Raw genomic sequence first — 24,121 nt, 5'->3', positions numbered from 1 at the left:
TTTTTGCTCAGCAAATACAGAGAGTTTAAACTATTCTAAGACTGGCATAATGGTTTTGGATTTCTAACATTTTCCCACCTCAAAATCTACCCATTTATTACAATAAGAAATTACACAAAGGTTTCAGTAGTTTGGCTTGACACATTTTTTCAAACTAGCAAAGCCTTGCTCCATACACATATTTTTCTATACATGTGTGTGTATGGGTAATTTTTTTTTTTTGTATTTTGCATAATTAATTAATGCACAGTAATAAATGCCTTATAAACAAGCTATGGCAATTGTAGTCATTGCAACAGAGATGACAGAATTCTGTTGCTGCATTTGGCTTTTTGGCCTAAAGCCATTTAAAAATAGTTAATGGAATTTCATTTTTCACCCTGGTATTTAAACATGATGAATTTTCCCATTAAAGATCCCTGACATTCTCATGTGACAGTAGATGAAGCTGAGTGACATGAGCCTCTGCCCTCTTGTGGCAGATCAGGCTGATGAAGTAAGCAATGATTAGAGATATTTTCTTCAACACTATCTCTCTTCCTTTCCACGGTGTCTCTATAAAACCATAAAAAGTTTTAAGGGCTCAGCTCTGCAGATGCAGAATTCTTCACCTAACTCCTAATGGAATCAGGCCCATAGGGAGAATAGCGGCTGGTGTTTCTGATTCATCTCTGCTCTTCAAACTGTGCTTTGAAGACTGGTATTTTCAAATTTAAGGAAAAAAAGGAGTCCCTGTGCCATGGTGATGGGTGAAGTTCTGCCTGCAAAAGATGACTCATATTTTCTGCAGCTTTGCAGCAGACAAATCATCAAATATAGGATTAAGTTGTAACGGTTCAATCCCATCTTCTAAAGATACCAGGAAGAGTTAAATGAAGGCACATTTGATCTAGGTGTACTTTAATGTAAGTGTTAAACAGAGAAAACTAGAGTGTGGATGTGAAAAGGAATCAAAGGAGTATAATTTGGACATTTGGGCAAGGAAGAAACTCTTTTCTCCTTTGTTGCCCTAGCAGCAAGTTTCCAATAGTATTTTTCAAGGCACTTGCTGATTCTGCAAATTCCCTTTCCTGTTTCGAGCTTCTGGCATAGTTTGTAGATGGCTCACTATGAGAAGAGGTATAATAGTAGAAAATTATAGTAGCACACTGGTGAACAGAAGTAGAGAGTCAGGAAGAATTTGTGAAGACAAACTAAAAAGCTCTGGGTGCATCAAAAGCTATAGGATGTTATAGTAAAAGAGTGATTCTGGTTAAAATGTTCAAATACAGAAAAACATAGCTAAGGGAGAATGAAGGTCAGGTTTTGCTTGTCAGTGCAAAGCTGCCCATCCAATTCACTCTTGGAACAAGATCAGAAGGGTCATCTTAGCTCCAACTCAATATAATAAAAAGCTAAGAAACATTCTGAGGGGATAGAAGGAAGAAATAAGAAATTATCTGTAAAAAATGAAATCAAAACAACCCACCTCCAAACAACAACAAAATCCACAAACACAAACAAAGAATCAAAACAAGCATCAACCAACCAAACTACTCCAGGTTCAGCAAGTAGAAAAATAATTTCAGGATAAGTATAATGCTGTGGAAATTTATTTATTTAGTAATGTATTTTATTTGAATTTTGTAACATTAGTTGTGTTTCAATCTGGGTTTCAGTTCTTTAAGGTCAGAAATCCCCTCTGTTTGGTGAGTAAGATGTGACACTCATGTAGCTGTTGATTGTTTTGAGCTCAGTAGTGCAGAGATCTCTACCCCAGATGCTTTAGTGACCACCAAGTACCATGACGTGCTAGATGACTCAATATCAACAAATTTATCCACCATAAAAAAGCCCCATGAACTACCATATAACCATATGTTATTCAGATGTCAGGTTGCTGAATAAAAATGTCTATATGCAAGGTATAACAAGAAAACAGCTGAAACCCATAAGAATAAAAAGTAAAAATAGGAAAGTAAGAAATATCGGTTCTTAAAGTTTGTAAGTTTGTAAGGCCAGCTTAGCAATGTAAATTTTTTTTCTTTTTTTTTTTTGGTAAAGTAGCATCTGCTGAATGTCCTGGGTAGTCAATACCAGGGAAACAGTCAACAGAAAGCTATTGATTTGGGGACATGTGAGGTAAAACAAGAACAAAAGGCAAAAGAGAGGACAGTGGAGCTTTTGCCATGTGTTTTGCAGAGTGTGCTATGTGTGTGTTGGCAGCTTTAGTATTTCTGTAGTTCGTAATGAATGGCACACTAAATGCCACACTATCCAACCTTGCCACTCTGTGTTGTAGAATTTAAGACACCTTGACACCAAAATTATCAAAGAAAGAAAGAAGGAAAGAAATAAAGAGATAAAGGGAGGGAGAAAGAGAAAAAGGAAGAAAAAGGAAGGAAGGAAGAGAAAGGAAGAAGGAAAGACAAAGGGTGTGTGCACAGACTGAAAATAGTCAGAGCTCCAACTGACAGAAGAAAACAAGGATTGTGAGTAGGTGCTGGGACTGGGAAGGCCATACACAGACAGGGTAGGAAGGAAAGCAGTGGAAAGAAGTGAATGGAGAACACAGAAAAGCTAATTACTCCTGTTTGCAGTAAGCTTGCTTACAAAAAGTATTTGGGTTACTGCTGGTTTATACATTTAGTTGAAAATTTTTTAAAAAACCCCACTGTGGATTAGCATCCGTGTAGCTGTGAGCATATTTATTATTAAATCCCTCTTCTTCATGTCCTTTGTGTACTGCTACCATGAGCAGACAGCCTACTATTTTTCAAACATCTGTTTTGAAAGACTTGTGAATATTTGCTTACAGTAGCATATATTTAACATTCAAGCACTTTCAGCAACTCTTTGATACAATTAGCTCATAATGAGCAGCTTCCATGCTGGCAACCTATGCTAAAATGCTTATTAAAAACTTTAAAATGTTGAGACTGACTTTAACAAAAAAAGGCCACACAATCATCAGCTCACTCCTGGGAGTCTTTCTGAGATGTTGTTTCTACAAAGCCAAAAATAATTGCTGCAAAAGTTCTGTTTTACTCTAAGCTCTTGTGCCAGGACAGTACCTGAAGGTACCTCAAAACCTGCTGATGTTGAGTGCTTTGTGACAGATTCCTGAAACACCATTTAACAGAGCTTTGACATGGTATATCATAAAAGGTATTTGGAATTTGCTTGGCCTTCCTCATGAACTTTTATCTCGCTTCCTTCATCATCATCAGACCCAAGGTGCTACCCTGAAAACCCAGCTGTAATAACTGGTTTTGACAAGATACTCAAGCCAGGTGAAAGAAGGGAAGGCAGAGTGTGCTTGTTGACACCACCTGCTACAGAAGAAGGCAGCTGACAATGAGGTCTTGCCACAGGCATAGACCACCAAACAGAGGAACTCGTGTCCCAAACAGGCTTTTTCCTGTGTTTCCTGAACATGGAATAACGTTGCCAGGGTTTGAGAACTTTGCCTTAAATCTCTCCTTGAGAAGTGAGCAAGATTTCTTTGTGCAGATCCCTCCTAGAGATCCCAGGAGTCTTAAAACAACAAGAAAACCCAAACAATAGAAAAAGACTTCAGCCTTGGAACTTGAATTCTTTAGTTAGCTGAACCACAAAAATGTAAATAAGTAAAAAACCTCTCTTCCTCCCTCCTAAACTTTAGGAATGTTTATTATTACTTTAAGATGCACACCCTTCTTTTCTAAACGCACTTAATTTGTACTTTGTAACTTCTAGACGCTGCAAAATCAAAAAATACCTAAAAGGGATATACTAATTTATATAAACTCTTCTATTAGAGGTTTTCTTTCATATAAAATATGAGTAAGAAGGAGTTATTTCAAGTTATGAAATATTTAAAAAGCAAAACTGCTATGAAAAATATATGGAATACATATGTGTGTGGAAACCCAAGAGACTTAATTTGTTATTGATAGGCCCCTTGGTCCAGAAGCAGCCTTGGTGCTTCCATGTACAAGAGGCAATTTTTGTCTTGACTTCAGTGGCCTTGTGTATTTAGCTTAGATGCTTTACTCCAGCATCCTCTATCTTGGCTTCTTTTGTCTTATTATGTGAATTGCAGAGTACATCACATTCAATCCTATTGAAAGTTACTGCTCTTATGAGGAAATTATGAAAATTTAGAGACACGTGTTTATAGAATGTGCTGTGCAAATGTTTGGAAGTACTTCCCTTTTTCCTTCGTACTCAAACATATTTTAGACGCTGTTCTAAAATATGCATTGAGAATCAGAATGATAGAATGTTTTCCCATTTTCTAAATAGAAAAGAGTTCTAAATTGTTCAGATTCTACATACATAAATGAAATAACCAATGCATCTTCAGTACACCTTGTTTTCTGTGATTAGTTACATAATTACCATAATTGCCCATTGTATTCAATGCATCTTGGTAATAGTCTAACTGCTGTTATATTCCTGAAAATGTCATATTACTAGTCATTGTCAACCCCAGGGCATATGTGCTTGGCATCATAAATTATATATCATCTCAAAGAGAAATAATCAGTTTATCCTTGGTAACTTGGCTAATTTGGGGGTAGAGGAGGAATCTGTTCCTAAAAATTTTCTACTTTAAGTGTCTGAGTATTTCTTTAGATCATGATTTTGCATATGTCATGAAATAAACTTCTGTGAATAACTTGAGCTAAATTACCCACATTACAACTTGAACAAAACATCAGCTTCCTCAGCAGACAGAAAAATAAGGCACATAATTATTTTTCTAAAAACCATAATTAAAAAAATAAGCTTTGGTCATTAATATTCAGCAAAAATTCTGAGGCTGGTTCTTCCACTGTTAGATAAATTAATGTTAGCCTTTCGATGCAAACATGATTTTTGCCTGCCCTTTCTCTGAAGCAACGTGAGCCATGAGGCAGCTACAGAGCTTCAGTAGCTCCAACCCTCTGCATCACAGCAGTCCACAGCTCCTGTTGGGAAGATGCTTTCCTCTATTCAGCTCAAAACATACAAGACTGACACTGTGTCTGTTGGTAAAACACAGTGTCAGTATATCCTCTGTCAATATCATCTCATTTAGTCATTCATTAGGCCTGGACTCAGCCTTTTAGTTCAAATCACAGTTCTACTTTTGTTGGAGATTTTTCATATCGGATCCTGTTGATACACAGGACAACAACCTTGCATATCCAAAACTCTCAAGCACCCAGAGAAAAAAAGAAACACAAACAAAAAACCAAAGTAAAATTAAAACTTTACTACTTATGTTTATGGTTTTTAGGTGTGCTTAATACAGTTAAACTACCTTAGTACAAGAATATTTCTCTTATAATTATTTAATGTATTTATTAAATGAGGATGAGTACTTATAGTTACCACTTCAACATCAGCTGGGTTTTGAAACACTAACCAGTCTGAAAAATGAGAGTTTGGATATGGTTGGATATGTCAAAATTAGGTTGGATATGTCAAAATTGAAGGCATATGTTTAAATCTTTGTAATTATCTCTACCTGTGGAGTTAATAAGCAATTAAGTCTGTCTGCAAAAAAATCTGGGGCAGAGATCCATTATTTTCTGTGTCAACTTGCATGGTAGCCTTTACCTATGAAATATTAGTAGTGGAGGGTTTATTTGCTCCTATGAGTTTAGTTTTGTATCCAGAACACTATGTGGTACCTAAAAACCTGGGAATGCAATTATTCTTTGTGGTTTTTGGAGGGGAGTCTGATTAAGCAGGTCTCCACTGTTATGGGCACAGATGTGAAAGAATTGACTGTAACATGAGTTATGTATCCCAAACTGAAAACCAGGTTGGTCTATAGAGGATTATGTTTATTATTTGACAGTAGAATCAACAAAAAAGCATATAATTAACATCAGAAGAAAAGAGATACCATTATTTTCTTGTTTCAAGTGATTTCTTTTTCTTTGACAAGTATGGTAAGTTGTTCTTTTAAGGTTAACCTGCTCTTTTAAAAACTGAAATCATCACAGTGTAAGCGTCTTTGGTGATTTAGAGGTCAAAAGGGGTGGATTCTATTTAGTTAAAATATTCCATAGTGCTCTGAAGTGTTAAAATGACCCAATTACTGTATATACTTACCAAGAAAAAATCTGACTGAAACATCAAAAATTACATAAAAACTGTTACAAAAAGACCAAATACCAAAACCTAAATGAAGTCAAGGGCCACACTTTTTAAAATTAATGTCATTTCCTCAATATAAAAGTGTTTATTTCCTCATTTACCTCCAGTGTCCAACAGTTTCAATGAAAAAGTCTCAACTGATTTCTACAAATGCAGACAGAGAGGTGATATACATGTAAACAAATGAAAATGTGTTCAATGTGAAAGCAGGACTTCCAGAGTTGAGAACTCTTAACTTTGAAACCTGCAGTGGATTTAAGGAAATGTGGCAGATTCAATCTCTAGGCTACCATAACATGGACTAAGCCTATAAAGAAGTTTGAGAGCTGAAAAAAGTGTAAGTACCTAGAAGTCTTGCAAGTATTATTTTTTCATAATTTTATGTTTAGAATAAACATATTCTACATTCTACATTCATTCAGATTTATTTAACCCAGAATGATTACAGCTACATATATGAAAATGAAGGCCACATGGTTTTATACATTAAATAATTGGCTGTTTAGATAAATTTCTTTATTCTAACCATGAGTATTTTATTTTAAGGGTATTTTTCCTGAAACTTATCTGCTACAAAGCCTTTTTTTCAGCCAAGGAATTCAACATTTGAGGCCACGAAGCAAAACCACTGATTTTTTAAAAATCTAATTAGAGAACTGTTAACCAGCCATATGGATAAAGGAACTTTAAATGGTCTCAACTTTACAAACATGGGGAAGTAAGTAAGAGAAAACACATAAAAGATGGAGTGAATAACATAAAAGTATGATTCTATGATTATTCTTAATGTAATAATCTCTCAGTCTCTGAGATATGGCTGATTGGTAAGACTACACACTTGAAACTGTAGATTTACTCAGTTCTTTGTGTTAGTCTCTTCTGTATCTTCTGCTGTCTAAAGCCTAAGTCAGTTTTTAGCCTGATAAGAACATGCTAACCATTCCATAATGTTTGGATAAATAAAGTCCCCATGCAACATTTCTTGTGCACCTACAGGAAGAACGCTGAGTTTAAAACAACTTTCAGAAAAACAAACACACTAACATGATAAGGAATTTCTTATTTCTTAATAGATCATGTTTTCATTTTTCTGTCTATCAAAAAGACACCAAATCATCTGCAAAAAACCCTAACCTGGAATTGTGCCCATCATCTTTTCTCAGTCATTATAAAGTGCAAAGCACAGTCCTTCAACTATGATCTCATAAGTTTACCCTTTGGTATTCCCTTTTCCACAAGGTCATACATTTAGAGTTATGAACTTTTTTCTGATCCTAGAGGCCCATATGCCAAGAAAATTTTGCTTTGATTCATGGAGCCTGATTCCCCATTGTAAAATGTTTGCAACTGCCTCAGTTGTTTTAGGATCCCTGAGAAAGGATCCATCTCCTTTCCTTCAAAGCTTCCTGTGTAGTGGTGTCACACAGTGCTTACACAGTGGGCTGGTGATATCAAGGCAAAGATGGTCCTGTAAATTATTTTGATGTGGGTATATTTCTTCATATTCACTGTAGTGCCCTTTATCAGAAAAATCTCCTGGAATAACAGAGGCAGGGACAGTAACTTTTTAACAGTGCTGCCTGAATTCTGTTCAGAATGGATCTAAGAGCAAATTAAAAAGAGTTGTAATAGACTAATGACTTATCTATGTGATTATTACCCCTATTGTCAAAGATCTGAAACAGAAAAAGTTCTATCATGGATGGATTTAATGAGCCAGCTCAGGTTATTCAGTGTTACCACAGCAATCAGACTGACTGTATGTAAAACACTTTTCCATGAATATTTTTTGAGCCTCAGTAATAATCAGTTATGCATCAGTGTAGACTGACTAACCATCCCATATATCTTGCATTACAGACTAAACAGATGGTTTTAAATCCCTCCCTTTGAAATCATTATGGCCTCTGGAGTTCAGCAGTGTAGAAGATGATAACAAATCCCAGGAATGAGGGGGATGAAACTTTGTAGCTGTTGCTTCACAATACAGGAGTTTAATATATGATGAATGACTCTTTATGGTTTGTATAATACCATCTGTGTGAATAGCAATTTGTGTCATAAAAATGAACAGGTTTCTAACTATCCTGATTTTCCAATGTAATACTGAAAACTCAAGGTCAGGGTTAGTTTCCTTCTTGCCTTTACAACGTTTGTAGAATCGCTGTAGAATAAATTATTGGCAAGAATGAACTAAAAGGAACTAAATACATTGAGGAATTATGTTGACACATTGCAGTACATGAGAGTAAAACTTGATACAGAGCGAAAAACATATTTCTCTGAAGTCAATTGGAATTTTGCTATTGGATTCCACATTGCCAAAATGTCATTGCCAGCATAGAGTTTGGCTTTTTACCTTTAACTAATGCACCATTCATCTGTTTTCCTACCCTTCCCCACTTATTTTCTCCTCTTCCTACTCTCCCTCTCTCCTTACCTCTCTTTGGTCCCTGTCCTATATCTGCTGCATCTGCCAGGCAGTTAAATTTTAAAATAGCTTTTCCCTTTGAAGTGCTAATACCAGCACTGCTATTTCTATAGCAAGTAACTTCACTGACTCTTGTGGTTTGCTTTTACTCCTTGTTTTGTGTGTTTGTAAGTGCATGTGTGGGTTTTATGTGATTTTAAGAGTGAAGAAGTGTAATAAATGGAAAGAAAGAAAAAAATCTCCCAATTAATTTTTATAAATGAGAGTTAAATCCCAGCTGCTCCACATCAGGCTGTGATTTTGTCAGATCTCATGAGCTAAGCAGGTTGAACTTGGTGAGTAATTAGATAGGAGACCTCTCAGGAAAGCCCAGGGTGCTGTATGTGGTGCACAGAAGATTTAGGAGCTGTGATGCTTCCTCTTCAGAAAGGGTAAATCATTGCTTGTGTTGTTCTTCCTCCATTGAATCCATGCATGGCTATGAAACATGACAGGTCTGTGCAGAAAATCTGTTTCAGAAAATAATACTTTTAATACTTTAATGCTGCCAGAAGGTAGGAGGATGTTCTGAAAGGAACCACTTTGTACACGCACTCACTCACAGCCTTGAACCATCTGGCCAAGGATAAGAACGTAGATGAACTGCACACCAGAGACAGAGTACTGGACCTTTGATCAGTTCCAGCATGTGAAGTATTCCATTTTTGTGTATTGAGCACTTGAGCAATCACTGTTGTCTTCTGCAGGATGTCTCTTTTTGCCGTTGCATATGATATGAATGTGTGTTTATTTTAAACTGTCCTTATGTGACCATTTTACACTGTGCTGTGCATTTATTTAGCAAAGTGAAAAAAAATGCATTCCATTCTTGGGTGTTAACCTTAAGGATTTTGTGAGTCCTGACTGATACTGTGAGATTTAGAGAGCTCAGAGGTGGACATTTTAAATATTATTGCTTCATTCATGAGTGTGTTGCATCTTCCACTTAAGTTTGTTCATTGATTTGCAGGTATAGAAAAAAGTCACTGATTAATAATGAAGTCAGAAGTGACATATGCACTGAGAAAATTAATCACTTGCACTACGTGGATTACTCTCAGAGTTTCCTTTGGGAAAGATAATTTGAGATAACTGTTTCCTGGTCTTTATAAGTCAGGAGTGTAATTTGATGTGTTTAACAGTGGGTCAAAACTTGATGGCTTTTGTAAAGCTAGATCCTGTTGTATGGCTGTTTCTTTGAGATACTTCTGTTTGTTTACAAAAGTACAAAATCTTATTTCCTTGAACAAGGCACTGGAGTATTTCTTCACTTGCTCCAAGCCACTTTCAGTCTACTACCCCAAAAGACTCTCTCCTTTACTAAGCTTCTTTCAAGGCACCTGGGGGGCAAAGTCAACAGATACCTGCCTACATTCTCTTTATTTTTTTCCTGGACTTGCTGGAGAAGGGATGTAAGTGTGTTGGGGAGGTTACAGACACCTAAATCTTCATATAGAAATTGAGAATTAAAATATTTTTCTTATTAAAGAATAAGAAAAGGAATGTCTTATAAAAGGAATGTCTTTGATTTAGCAGGTCCTTGGGGTATTTGAAAGCTGGATATAGCAGTCACAGCTCCCAAAGTGTAAATGATACTCTGGGAACTTAAGGGAAGGCACACCTCTGAAAATACAGGGTGGGAATTCTGAAAATCAATTAATAATGATATGTATATTTCTAGCTGAGATTTATATCTTTAATAATAGCATGTATATTTACATCTGAGATCTGTCACTCTGTCACACAGCTTTGTTACTGTGTCCAACAGCTGGTCAAAATTTTGAGATTTTTTTATTATTTCCATTAGATAGGGGAGCTGTTAATAGAGATTGATCTTTTATCAGTGCAGTCCTATTTCTAAGAAGCAACCTTAAAAAAATCTTTCTTTGAGCATAGCAGAAATTATACATATTAAAAAAGCTTTTTATTTTTCAGAGATTCAACCCGTGGCAGTTTGTGCCAGCAGCCCAAAATCTGTCTAGCTTTACTCCTCAGTACCTGTTCTTTGGCATTAATTTGACATGAGCTTCTACATATTTCCTCTCTCCATATTTATACATGTCCTACATGCATAGCCTACATACATTGTGTCACTTTCATTTGTATCCTTCTTAAAAAACAGCAAAACCACTCCACCCACTTCATTCTCATTCTGACCTGGCTTTTTCAAGCTTCTGTTTTGTACAGAGATGTGTAATTGTGTTTGGGGTTTAGAGACTAAAGTCCTTTCAGTTACCTGTTTCAGCAAAGGAGCATAATGAGTTCTTACATCTATCTTAAATGAAGAGGGACAGCTATACCCAAGAGCTGCAATGAGGTTTACCTGACCCATAATTTTACAGCATTATAAACCACATTTCAGCGGAAACATCGGGGCTGGCAAAACAATAATGGTCTTGGTTCAGTGTTGTGGTGTAGTGAGTTTTCCTTCCACTGATTTCATGTCTGCTCCTTCAGTAGCAGGAAACGCATTGAGGTTCTGAAGGGCAAGCCTGCAACATGCTTTACTCTTTTACTCTTTAGCAAATTGCACAGCTTCAGGAGGGTGCTCAGAGGTTGTACACTGTAGACACCAGCCTTGTCTGCAGCTTGCCCTGGCTTTGTATAGATCGTTTTGGATTGTTTTCAGGGTGAGAGAACTACAATAGAAATTGCGCCTTAGTTACAGTCTGCTCTGAGACTGCAAAAGGTACAGCTCAGCTGGACTAGCAATTTGGAGTAATATGGTTTTTTGGATCATCTTATTTCTTGCTGTGATTTTTCAGTCACCCTTCCCATTTTCTCTCTTTCTTCAGTTCACTGCCTCTGGTAGCACAATTTAAGGTAACACAATTGACATATGAGTGAGGGTATTTAAAACTGAGGGCAATTTCAAAAATCAGAAATAATGTATATAGCAAAATGTTTCAGTTTCAAAAATTATCTACACTTTTTGGAATGTCTCAGCATTCCTTCAGGAATGACAGAATTTCCCCTCTTTCAGAAAATATGTCATCTTACAACATTATTGGTGTCCTATCAGTATTTTGTGTCTATTGCTTTATTGCTAATAAGGATTTCTAACAACTTTTCTGAGTTCAGCAAGAAAAAGTCATTTCATGAAAATTAAGATGTCAGAAATCAGAAATCGTCAATGACCAGATAAACATGAGAGAAGGTGCACTTCTCTGGAATATTCCAGAGTTGTTACTTTAATGAATAACAGAGGTTGCCTATGTCAAGCCCTGAGCTTTTATATGATATAGTTCCCATAAGTTTTACGGAGATTGAAATCCACATTTGTCTACATAATCTGACTTTTATAAAGCTGAGAAGAAAAGTTCTTTGGAGAATGAGGAAAGTCGAGTCAAACTCACTCTTAATTAACACTAGTGCTTTGAATTCCAAAAGGTAGACCTGCCCCATTATTTGTCAAATATTTAATTCACTGAAAATTCGTTTAAAATCAAGGCAAAAGACACTCTTTATGCCTTGAGTTTTAATCTGTGCCTCAGACTGAAAAAAGTAATAATAATTCATCTGCATCCACAGTTTCCATGTAGTAGCCAGAATTAGTCATAAATCAGACCAACTTCATGAACCTTAACAGATGAATAACTATGACCAAGCTTTGAATATTAAGCCTTGAATCAAGAAAATGTCATATGGCCTTCAGGCCAGGGATATTTCATAGAGATGTATTATTATCATTTCCTTTTAGTTTTACTGTATCAGGATTGACTCTATCATGCAATATTCTTCCTTCAATATAATTTATTTTCTAGAAATAAACCTAGACACGTGTATACTTATATTCAATATAAGCTGCTGTAATTAAGGATTTCATGTCAAATGTAGTGAACCCTCAGAGAAAAATCAGTGAATGCAGTCCTAGCTCTGATGAATTAGCTAGAAGAATTTCTTTGATTTTTGTGTGATTGAGATTTCATCCCAAAATTTAGGCTTAGATACACCTAGACCAAATGTCTAGATGTGGCAGCACTGAAACTTGATTCACAATATAAAAATAAATACTACTTGAAATGTTTTTAATGAATCTGTATCCGTATAACTTCAGATGTTGTGGTAGTGGAACTATGCATCCATCTTTTCATACCAATAAGGTATCAGCAAGGATATTAATCATGTCATAGAAACATAAATTTGTACTTCAGCAAATAACAATAATAAAAGAAATCCAGCTTTGAAGTTTTCCATACTTTGATAGTTACATAGTTCTACCACTCTCAGTGAGATGACACATGAATAAAATTGCCCAGGCAAGTGAGTTCTGTAATAAAGAACCTAGAGAGTTTCCAGAAATAGAAGAAACGAGTGAACAGCATAAAGAATAGGTCCACTCTCCCCCCTCTCCAGCCATGGTGATTTTTCTTTGAATTGTAGTACTAGGCCATTTTTAAGTTGGAAATGTGGCACAGCTGATAGATGACTTTTACCAGGCTACTTATGAGTGGTTTTCTCCTTTGTTTTTAATTGTGCTACATCTTTATCCCAAACTCTGTAACAGTTGACACCTCATACACCATCTCATTTAACACCTTTGCTGTCTCCAGAGTTTAACCTGGAAGCAGTCATCTGTGTGTGGGCAGCTATTGAAATGGAAGACAAGAAAACCTGTATAAAATTGTGAAGTGGGTAAGGACCTGCAAAGGAAGAGAATTTATGCTGAAAAGAGATAAAGAATTTGCTAAGTTTGTTAAGGCTCAGTTCGTATTATTTCTGTATCCCTTAATAAATTAATTAATAATCATAGAAAATAAAAAAATGTGTAATTTGCTGTTGATTCGCAGCTTGTCAATAGCACACACAAAAGCCAAGAAATACAATAACAAAATTCAAGATTATGCACCAGAGCCAGACAAAAACTTCTGGAATAATCTGGTAATTTGAGAGTCAAAAGTTGTATGGCATGAGAAAGACTTGTTGGCATTGAGCACAGGACAAGCCAAAAGCTATGACATAGGAAGGTCAAGAAAGAAAGTGAGGCAAAGCCCTCCTTTATCAGTGCTTAAATGGGGCTGAAGAGACCCTTGTGGGCATTACTAATAAGAGTTTACTGGAATGTCATGTATAAAGCTCTGTCCATCTGTCAGAGTTTAAAAATTACTAATTCAAATTGTAATAGATCATAGACATCATCAGGGAAATCCAGAACTTGATTTATGGAAAGAGATTGAAAGAGAATCTGTTTCAACTGAAGAAAAATATGTGTTGTATATAAATATAGCAATGGGTGAACAGAAAAAATAATACTTAGAATGTTCTGGGGAGAGAAACAAATGGGACAATTTCTAATCAGGGGAGCCAGTGCGTGTTCAGGCACTGCCTTCACTAGGAAGAGTGAAATGAACTGATTTTAAGACGAAGCACTGGATTACAGAAGACGTTAGGTAATGTCTGCTAAAAAGCAGAGTTTTGGATTGGTGATTCAAAGGTTTTAATCAAGTTCCATTTTTTTATATTTTCAGATGAGTACATCAGTTTTTGCAGGAAACATTTGATTCTGATAAAATCCTTTTTTTAAAAAAAAATGTAGGTAGAACAATTCAATCTGCTATTATGTAATTATCTTGGGACACCAGTACCAAGTGCAATGAAATAATATAGTGGATATAGTCTGTGTTATTTACCCTATTTCTACTTAATTTTAAAAGTTAAAAATCAGCTTTATTTGTGTTCTTTTCCTACAGGATGAATGGCTTCTAATATACACAGGAACCTTCAGAATTCATAGATGAAAATGGGAAAATCTGGAAAAAGAGGACAATTCAGATTTTTCTCTGTAGAAGGCAAGTAAGTATTATTTTTTAGAAGAAAATTCAACTGTAATTCTTATGTGCTATTGTGCTGTGTAGTCTAAATGCAGCATTCAAGTATTGAACCTAGAGATTTTTACTCCCGCTATAAGTACAAACCACAACACAGCCTTAACTGTGGAGTTAATTATTCTTTTGTGTATGAGCAACACAAATCTAGAGCATAATATAAAAGGAAAATTAATGTGTCATGTAAATGAATTTTTCCCACAAAACTGCTCTACTTTTTCATTTATTTTCTGTTTCCTCCTTACACAGCTTTAAACCTCCTTGCCTATGATTACCTATCTCAGGGCTTGTGACAATTTGGGGCTCTCTCTATGTAAAGCTTATGAACTCTGTCTGGTACTTGGCAATCTCTATATATAGCTGTGTCAGCTTGGAGATTCTTTGCTAATCTAAAATCCACAAGAGGTGATTTTTGCTCCTGGCACACGTTCAATAAGGAATTGTTAAACCATGGTAATATCCTATGCAAATACATTCCCTTGGAGTATGACAATAGGTAGGCAAACATGGTTTTACAGATGAAGTGAGGCAGTGATAAGGAAGTGATAAGTCATCTGTTCTATGCAAATTTCATCACCTGACTAGGGACCTACCTGACTAAGAAGGTAAGGTGGCATCTTGCTTGGTGTTGTAAAGTACATCTTGTATTAAATTTTGGAGGGGGATGGTGGACTTAGAGGACTTCTACCTATGTTTGGAGTGGAAAATGAAGGCAGAGAAATGCAAAGGGTTTCCTGCATTTAACAGCTGTTCTGAAACCCTTAAAATCACAGTGGTCTTGCGCCCCTTCTGTGGAGAAACTCAAAGTCCAGCGTACCGCTAGTTTGACAAATGGTGTTTGAAGAAATCGGCGCTGCTCTCAGAAGACGGGGCAGCAAAGCTCTGTGCCGGAGGACTGGGGAAGGAGCCGGGCTTGCTGCCTCGGCAGACCAAGGCAAGCTCACATGGACACCAATGATGTGTGGCACGGAAAAACCTGGCTCCAGCAACTGGCGCGTGGCCGAGCAGTTGTATTCACCGAGGCTGAGGAGGGGTTTGGACACATTTGTGCAAACGAGCTTGGTCCTGCTGCCGTGATCGCGGCCGCACGGATGCCCGGGATGCTTGTACTGCCCGGCTGGCCCCTCCGTGCCGGCAGCTCGGGGCCTGCTCCGCCGCCAAGGCAGCCGGCGGGCCGCTGGCAGCCAGGAGACCAGGAGGGGCTGCAGCTCCCGTGGAGCTGAGGGTGCTCCCGCTGAGCGGAGACTGCGGCCCGCCCGCTCCGTGGCGCGGAGCCTTCCCAACTTCCCACGGCTGCCTCGCCCATCCCCGCCCGGCTCCCAGCGCGGTCCCGCCGGCCGGGAGCGGGGTTGCAGCCCGGTGCCCTGTCCGGGAGGGGAGACCCCGCCCTCCCTCAGGCTGGGCAGGCACGGGCACCCGCGGGAAGCCGGGCGCGGCATCCATCCCTCCCTCCCTCCCCTCCGCGCCGGCGGAGCCCTGAGCCAGGGGCGAACTCCGGGAGAAGGGACCGTCCCGTGCGCCCTGCCTCTCCCCAGCCCCCGCGCCTGCCTCCTCCCCTGGTCACTGGGACTGATGAATTAATCATGATGTGGCTGCTGTTAATGCATTTATGTGGAGCGGGCTGTGCCAGCGGCTCGCGGCGCGGCGGGTGAGGGAGCGCGGGGAGCGCCGGCCCCTCCGCTCCGCTCCGCTCGGCCGCGGCGCTCTCCATGGCTCCGGAGGAGGTAATGGGAGTCGGGACGCGCTCCCCGTCCCCCGGCAGCCAGGGAAGGGGCAGGGCGGAGGGGGCGCGGCAGGGCAGCTCCAACTTGCCGGCGGGGGTGACAGGAATGCTCGGGCTGCCGCGGGAGGTGCGCGGGGTGTGTTCGCTTCGCGTCCCCGAGGTTCCCCCAAATCCTGCCCGTGGTTTGAAAATCGCTCTCTTGGCATAAGTGCGCGGGAGCCAGGCTCACTTTATCGCCGCTGACGCTGTCGAAATCGCTGTGGCTCCAGCAGTAACAACGGCGAGCCCCCTCCCCGCATCCCTCCCTCCTTCCCTCCCTCCGCCGGGTCACCCGCTCCTCGTGAGGAACCGAACGCTGATATTCCATCAGCTTCATCTTCCCCGCTTACGCCAAAGTGAGGAAGACTTGCTAATTAATTTACATACGAGGGAATGATGTCTGAAGGAAGGAAAAAATACCCCGTTGCACCTGCTCCGCCGAGACTTGTCATCTGAATCTGGAGGAGAGCTATAAATCATGTAAAGTGTTCGCGGTGGAGTCGGCTTCTTCTGAGAGCTGTAGGATTATGTATCCAAATGCTGAATTTATATTTCCCACTAGGAAAAGACTGAAACTCAGGTCAGATATAAACTACATCATTTCATTTAAAACAAAACTGTAGTTATTTATTGTAATTATAGAGGGGTTTTTTTCTTCTCCCCTGATTAAATAGAAAGTACTATTAGAGCATGTAGTAATGATTTACACATTACAGCCTGAAATCTCTTGCAGAGTTGGAGGTGGTGGAGTGTAAGGATGGTGCTTTAGAACCACATATGTCCTCTTATTTTTGCCACACATGAAAAGACTGAGAATAACCAGGCTGGTTTACCTTGTTTTTAGTGTGCACAAACCCCTATTTTCTGAGATGCAGGATGGGGAAAACTTGGACAAGGGATAGCACAACTTCTATTGAAAATGTTGACTTTCTCAACTACAGCAACTAAAATCTGTGTGATGTCTCCTTTGATTATTTTCACCTTTTGAAAAACTTTAAAAATGTCAAAAGCTACTTCCAAGAATTTCACTTACTGCCTCTAAGGCAATACAGTAATTGTTTTTGATGCTTGCCTGCTAAATGAGATGAACTGGGTAGACCTACTGTTCAGTAAGGTGTTATTCTTGTGCCAGGTATTTCATCATAAAATACAAAATGACAGCTTTAGTCTGGTGAGATAATGGTTTTATATTGTAGAAATTATTCATACTTAATTTTGTGACTTTTCATATATTTCACTAGGTTTGTTGCTGGCAAAACTAGACTGAGGTTTTGTCATTTCAAATGGAACTGATTTAGATTGGGGTTAATTGCTTTAATAGCCTAGAATATTTTTGACCAAACTGTGAATGGCAAATATTACTAAATTTTTTTGTTCCACTTACGTAAAAATACTGCTTTTTGATTAAAAAGATGTTATGTGTTATAGATGGATCCTGTACATTGCTTCAGAATGAGGAAACTAAGGAATTTGTGTGCTTTGACAGAATGTGTGATTTGCAAGTTTCATAAGTTGTGAGCTTATTGTAAAAGTGTGTGTACGTGTGTGGCAAAAGACTGCTATGCTAGTAGAAGAAACTAATAATAACACAGAAATCTGTGAGGTAAGCAAGAACATATGAGCCAGGCTAACCACTCAATATGCTTACTTTGAAAACAAGCCTGGATGCAGTAGTTTTCACATCACTGTTCTACAGCAACAAAATAAGGGAGGCAAAAATCTGAAAGGAGACTAGTCAGGTGGGGAAAAACATTTGGAAATCAAGACTTTCTGTCAAATCCAAGAGTGCAGGTCATTGTTAAAAGAAATCATACTCACATACACTGCATTTTTATGGCATTTAAGGTGGAAGCCTTGGTCTAGACTATAACCAACCAACTAAAAGAGATTCAGTTGTTGAGAATCTAGTTTGTCACCAAATAAGAGATGGTAGAGGTCAAATGACAGTCAATAAAAGTGGAGTTAATATTTGAACTTGGAACAGGAGAATAATTTGTTTTCTTTTCCAAATCTTCTGTGTCTAACTGGAAATGCTGTCATGGACACCAGTCCACAAAGTGGTCAAAATTTATTAAATAGTGAACGGTCATTGTTCTGAGATACCATTATAATAGAAATACTTTTTTTCTGTGTAACTGGCATTCTTCTGGCCAGTGCTTTGGCTTTGCAAGTAATAAATGAAATATGGGAGTTCTGATTTGGGGTTTGAACAATATATGTCACTGTGTAAATTTCAGTCCAGTGTTCATTTTTGTTTGGCTGTCAAGCATTGGATTCACTTATATTGGAAAAACATTTGCTTCATTTCTAAAACAAAATGTAAAAAATCACTTGTCAGCCAGAGGGAGGTGGGGAAATGTGGTCATACTCACCAGATTTTTTGGCCTTACAGTAGTGACTTGTGTTTGATACAAGGGATTGTGGGGTTGGTGAACGCCTACATTTTCAACATTTGCAACAAGCTGAGCATGCTTTTTGGGTCAGGAAATCACAGTGCTGCTTGTTTATTGATGGACACATCTTTGAAAGGAGCTGAATGGAGAAGAGTTGGCTGTTGACAACATTGCTCAATATTCACTGCTGCTATACAAATGATTATGTGACAACTGGCCAGTAGCTATAGGCATGTGAATACGCCCTCTCTCTTTTCTGTAGCTGTTTTTGCTTTACCCACTGCCATGGAAAACTTCTGAATGGGTTGTTCAGTGATTAACATGTTACCATGTTTTAAAGGGTGGGGATAATTGTATGTCTTAACAGACAGGTTAAATTACATGATTCTGAATAGTGACAGCGTTTGAGGTGTATTTGCTTGGAGTACAATCAAATTCTCTTTTTGACTCTTTATATAGTAAGTAGGAATCCATTAAACTGGCCAGGAGGACAAATATTTAATGAAGACTCAAAAAGGCCATATCATTTCTGTATGTTTGCAGTGCACTGCTCTGTTTAGGTGCTGAGTAAATCTTCTGATCTCAAGGAGGTCTTCTAGTCATCTGCTTTGATGCAGTATTCCATAAAACCATTTAAGCTAGAGAGGTAGCAGTTTAAGTCTTAAGATTATTTTCTCTTAAGGATGAAAATTGCATGAGGTCCTCTCACAGCCCTAGTTGAACTTTAGTGGGAATAGTGAGCAAGAAGTCTGGGAAGCAGGGGAGCAGAACCAGGAGCAGTTGATCACAGTAGTAACTCCAGACTGAAGAAAAGGCTTTCTGAGCTAAACAGTAATCTTATCTAACTTCAGTTATTAAGTCATCACGGTCTACCTTTAAGTACATTGCCCTGTTGCTCTTTCTGGATATTTCAAAAGATATTTCAAAACCTCTCTCCTAATGCTTAGAGCTTTCTTTGAACTTTCAACCAAAATATATTCTTTGATTCCTAATTTTTAATCTTGCTATATTGTTATTTTAAACCAACTCCTTCCTCGGTGTGTAGCCCTCAATAAATTATAAACATCGATCATGTGTCTTCCTCAGCTTTTATGTGCTAGGATCAAACAAGCAGAGCAAGCACCTTTTAGTCTGTGTGGCAAAACAGAATAAATAGGAAGATACAGAGGCTAGTAACTTGATTCTCCTGAATTTGAACCTTGTACCTGAAGTGTTTGCTCAAAGTCTTGAATAAGACTGCTAATGCTCCACTCAGTCTTTTGAAAATACTTTGTCAGACACTGGTGAATATCAAGTTTGTTTTACAGATAGGCCAGGTTAGTTTAATCTGTTAATAGTAAACATGGGTGTGTGATTTATCTTTTTGTGTTGCTCTCAAATGCAAGAGAGATAAATAATAAGAGACCATCACAGAAATAATCAGAAATTCTGCTATTCATAGTCATGTGGCTTTGAAGAGTAGCTAAAGGTTTTCTCATTTCTAATGCTCCTCCAATTTCTTCTGTAAGTTAGCAAGAACCTCCCCAGTATCAAGAGGGCTTCCTGTAACCAGTTTTTATCAAAACACCTCTGCTTTTCACCATGTTTACAGAAATGTAGTAAGACGAGTGTGAAGAACGATTTTAAAGAAGTCCATTCAATACGTTACCATTAGTCATCAGTAGTTACCATTAGTTATCATTCAATAGTTACCATTTATATCAACTTTACTTTTGTGTTATGCTTGTATTTCCAACTCAGTAAATAATTGCTGGGTGATACCATATTAAATTCCTTAATGAAATCTGGAGAGAGTGGATTTTGAATGTCCTCTCTCATAATATCTGCTTTTAAAAGGATTGGCTTCTCCCTCCCACCAAGCATTTATAAATACTGATTAAGATCCCTTCTGAGCCTTCTCCAGGAAAAAGTAATTCAGCTCTCCCTTCCTTTCTTCAAATGACAGATGCTCCAAGACCCAGATCTTCTCTGTGTCCTGGATGGCCATACTGGATGTACACCAGTATGTCCATGTCTGTTCTGTACTGGGGAGCCCAGAACAGGAGGCAATATTCCAGATGTGACTTCACTGCTGCTGAGGGAAGGATCATCTCTCTCAGCCTGCTTTTCCTAACACTGTTTTCCCTAACACAGAAAGTGTTCGCTTCCATTGCTACATGGGCACTTTGCTGACTCATGTTTAATTTCTTGCCCACCAGGACGTTCCCCATCCTTTAGTGCTCAGTTCTTTCCCCCTGCTTGGTCCTAAGACTTTTACCAGTCCACAAAGTTATTTTTCTCTGGGTGAAGAATGTGTATTTCCTTTTGCCGAACTTTATTTCTCCAACTAGCTGAGGTCCCAGTTAACAGCAGCACAACTGTTCCTTATTTCACACACTCTCCAACTTGCTGAGGGTGCCCTCAGTCCCATTATTCTGGTCTTTAAGGGAAATGGCCCCAGTTGGGTGCACCCACAGGGGTGCACAATTAGTAATGTTCCCAGCTGAATTTTGTGGCACCGATCACAGTCCTCTGAGCCCAGTAATTCCACTACTTTCCATTTCACCTCACTTTCATGCTTCATTAATAATAATGTAATTGTTAGTAATAATAGTTAGCAGCATCAGTAATAATTTTACTTCTGCTGTGTGACCAGGAAAATGAACAGATAAAAATATCTCTTCACCATCTTTCCTTGCTCTGGTTTAATAGCACTGGCACGTGTGTGTACACACGTGCACCAGCTGACAGTTGTCTGTTTGTCTATGTTTGAGTGTATGACTGTGAATTACTCATACCATATGTTTGACACAGGGAAGATACTATTTTACATGTCATACAGGCACTGCATTTTTTTTTTGCATTAGATTTATTTCCCCACCTCATTTTTTATAGGTCAAATGAACATCTGGGCTTGTTATAGTTACGGGGAATTTGAAATACGTAATCTTGAACTTGATTGTGAAATACAGATGAATTAATTGCTCTATAGCTGATGTTTTGGAAGCCAAATGGTCTTTCATTCAGGTGAAGAAATTGTGTACCTTATGTTAAAAATGCAAGGGCTTTTTTATGTTTCCTTCAAATAGCAAAAAAATGTTTTGAGAAAAATTTTTTCAGTATTCCCTATTTTCTCTTGCTATTCATTTTCACCTGCTTTGCCAGCAGCAGTGAGAAAAGACACTGAACTACCCTCATTGCAAGCAATGCTTAAGATTTCTAGGGTGAGATTCAGGGCTCTGTGTTTAGGCTCAAAATATTTAAGTTTGGTCTAGGACCAAGCTGTTTTGCTGCAGCGAAATTTATTCAATATTGCTTGAAGAGAAGGAGTTTTTAGTTTCCTTAGCAAGTGACTGATACTTTTGCTTTTAGCTAAAAAAATATATATTTTGTTTGTGTGTGTGCATGTAGAAGAGTGATGAAAAGGAACTTTGTAATCAAATGGCTTTCCATTTACAGAATACTGTAAAGATAGCACTTAAAATACTGAAAATTATGATTCTCTTTTTTCTCCATGAAATGAGGAAATAGTCAAATGAGGAAACTGTCCTAGGGACAGTGATGAGCTGTACTTACAGCTTTAGTACCTTGACGCTGATTTTGTTGTACTTACAACTTGGTACCTTGACGCTGATTTTGAGAAGCAATCCAGTCTTTGCAGTTTGATTCTGAATTCACATTCTGCAGTAACTACATCAGAAAAATGGGAGAATTTTGCTTCTCTGTGTGGTGCTAAGGCCTCCAGAATTTGGAGAGAAATGACCCTTGGCATTCAAGCTGCAGTGAATAGGTAGGAATTGAAAAATTATGAATGGGCACCTGTGCAAGTATGCAGCTCTCACCTTTACTTTTATTTCCAAAATCAATATAAGTGCATAAATGCTCATCATCTGAATTTCAGAAAAATAATAGCTTTAGTTTTTTTTAAATTTTTGTTGTTGTCTATAATTTCCTGTTAACACTGTACATCTGTTTAACTTGGAAGGGCAGAGCAAATCCTTTTCAACTGAGGTTATAAAAGGTACAGATACAGTTTTAAGTAAAATGTTACACATTACTGCAGAACAATGGAGAAAATTATTTAATATTTTTTCCTACTACAATTCTCCAGATTGCTAACCAACCATTTTGCGTCATGTAAGTTTCTGCAAGTGAAGAAACTCAGGGTTTCAGAAATTCAGAGAGGTAAAAAACATGTTCTACTTTTAGTAAACTGCAAAGAGTAGACTTTTTTCCAGAAATTGGCAACAGAAAAATGTGTTCTGAGGTTGTATTTTTTTACAATGGGATCTTACAGTGGACAGCTGAAAAAAAATTGAAGCAAGATGTTAGGGATATATACTATTTTGATAAATGGCAAAATATCAGTTAGTAGAGATACTGGGTTTTAGACATGAATTAATAAGACAATTCAAATACAAGCAAAACATTTTAGCTTCTGGATGGAGATAAACTGGGCTACTTCTGTCCTTGTCATAATTTAGCATTTATGTAGTGTTTACAAGGTAAAAACTCCTTGTAGATATTTATGATCATCATTACACCCTCTGAAGGCAGGTAGGTTCTGCAAATTAATGGTATAGGACCAATATATTTTAGACCTAGAAATCTGCTAAGAGTTTGAATTTTGGTATAAATGTGTTTGAAGTTTATAAAGGGCAGACTACATCCCTCAGAATCCAGAATCAGCTCTTACAAGATATGCTTTCATTTTTAAGGAACAAAGATACAGGATTTCATTGAGAACACTTGAATAACATCATGTCCCTTTGATAACAAAGTCTAGTCAGACATAGTTTTTCCTGAATAAAAGTGTTGGATACTATAAAGAACATTTTTTAAAGGTTCACACAGAATAGATTCCTAATTTACAAAGATTCTATAAGATTCTGCCTCCATTTTGTGGAAAGGTATTTACACATGGAGAGAGGGAGCTTGTCTCTCCTGTCTCCACCCTCCTTGGTTGACAGACTTTCCCTCCAGCAAGCAGTTGACAGCAATCAGTTTGAGGATTATTTCTGGAAGGAAAAAGTTTACAGCTTTTCTCCAACAGTAAGATTAAAAATAAAGTAGCTGTCATCTATTTCCATGGCTTAACTAGTTAAAATCATAGCCACAAAAATGCCACATTACTCAGCTAAGCTGTTCACTGCAATTTATACAATAAGCAGACCTTATTAAATAAAGGCAGTCAAGCCTTGCAAACAATAGTTTGTAACACAAAATTTTAAAAAATTAAATTTTTACTGGAAGTTCAGAATTTGTTATTTATCGTTTCTACGTACACTGTTTAAAATAAGCCTTACACAGATATTATAAAGAAATATTTAATTTGGTGCCGTTGTCACATATGAAGGGCATGTTGGTAATTCTCAGGATGAGAGAAGTTCGTGTCTTATGACAGCCAGATTCTTGAGCACCTTCCAGACTTGGCTCACATTAATCCTCACAGCACTGTGTTTTCTATTGCACCATTTATAAAGGTAAATACTGTCAAGTTTAAGATGGAAAATAATTTGCATTTGTCACTTTGACACTTTCTAATGCTAGATTCTTGAGATGCAATATGAAAATAAAC

The 24,121-nt window shown here is 37.9% G+C and overlaps 1 protein-coding gene across 3 annotated transcripts in view; it reads left to right on the top strand.

The window, feature by feature from the left end:
* Window positions 1-14,918: 14,918 nt before the first annotated feature.
* Window positions 14,919-24,121, top strand: part of LOC129123259 (heparan sulfate glucosamine 3-O-sulfotransferase 1-like) — a 43,932-nt gene continuing 34,729 nt past the window's right edge. The window contains exon 1 of one of the 3 annotated variants that reach the window (XM_077183033.1): window positions 14,919-15,014. The gene's annotated coding sequence lies outside the window, so the exon portion shown is untranslated. Of the gene's footprint in view, window positions 15,015-15,723; window positions 16,134-16,227; window positions 16,752-24,121 lie in introns of those variants that run through there. The other 2 variants (XM_077183032.1, XM_077183031.1) reach the window with 2 other exon arrangements.

Source organism: Agelaius phoeniceus, chromosome 9 (genome assembly GCF_051311805.1).
Source record: "Agelaius phoeniceus isolate bAgePho1 chromosome 9, bAgePho1.hap1, whole genome shotgun sequence".
Classification (NCBI taxonomy): Eukaryota; Metazoa; Chordata; class Aves; order Passeriformes; family Icteridae; genus Agelaius; species Agelaius phoeniceus.
This window is presented reverse-complemented; position numbering and strand designations above follow the sequence as displayed.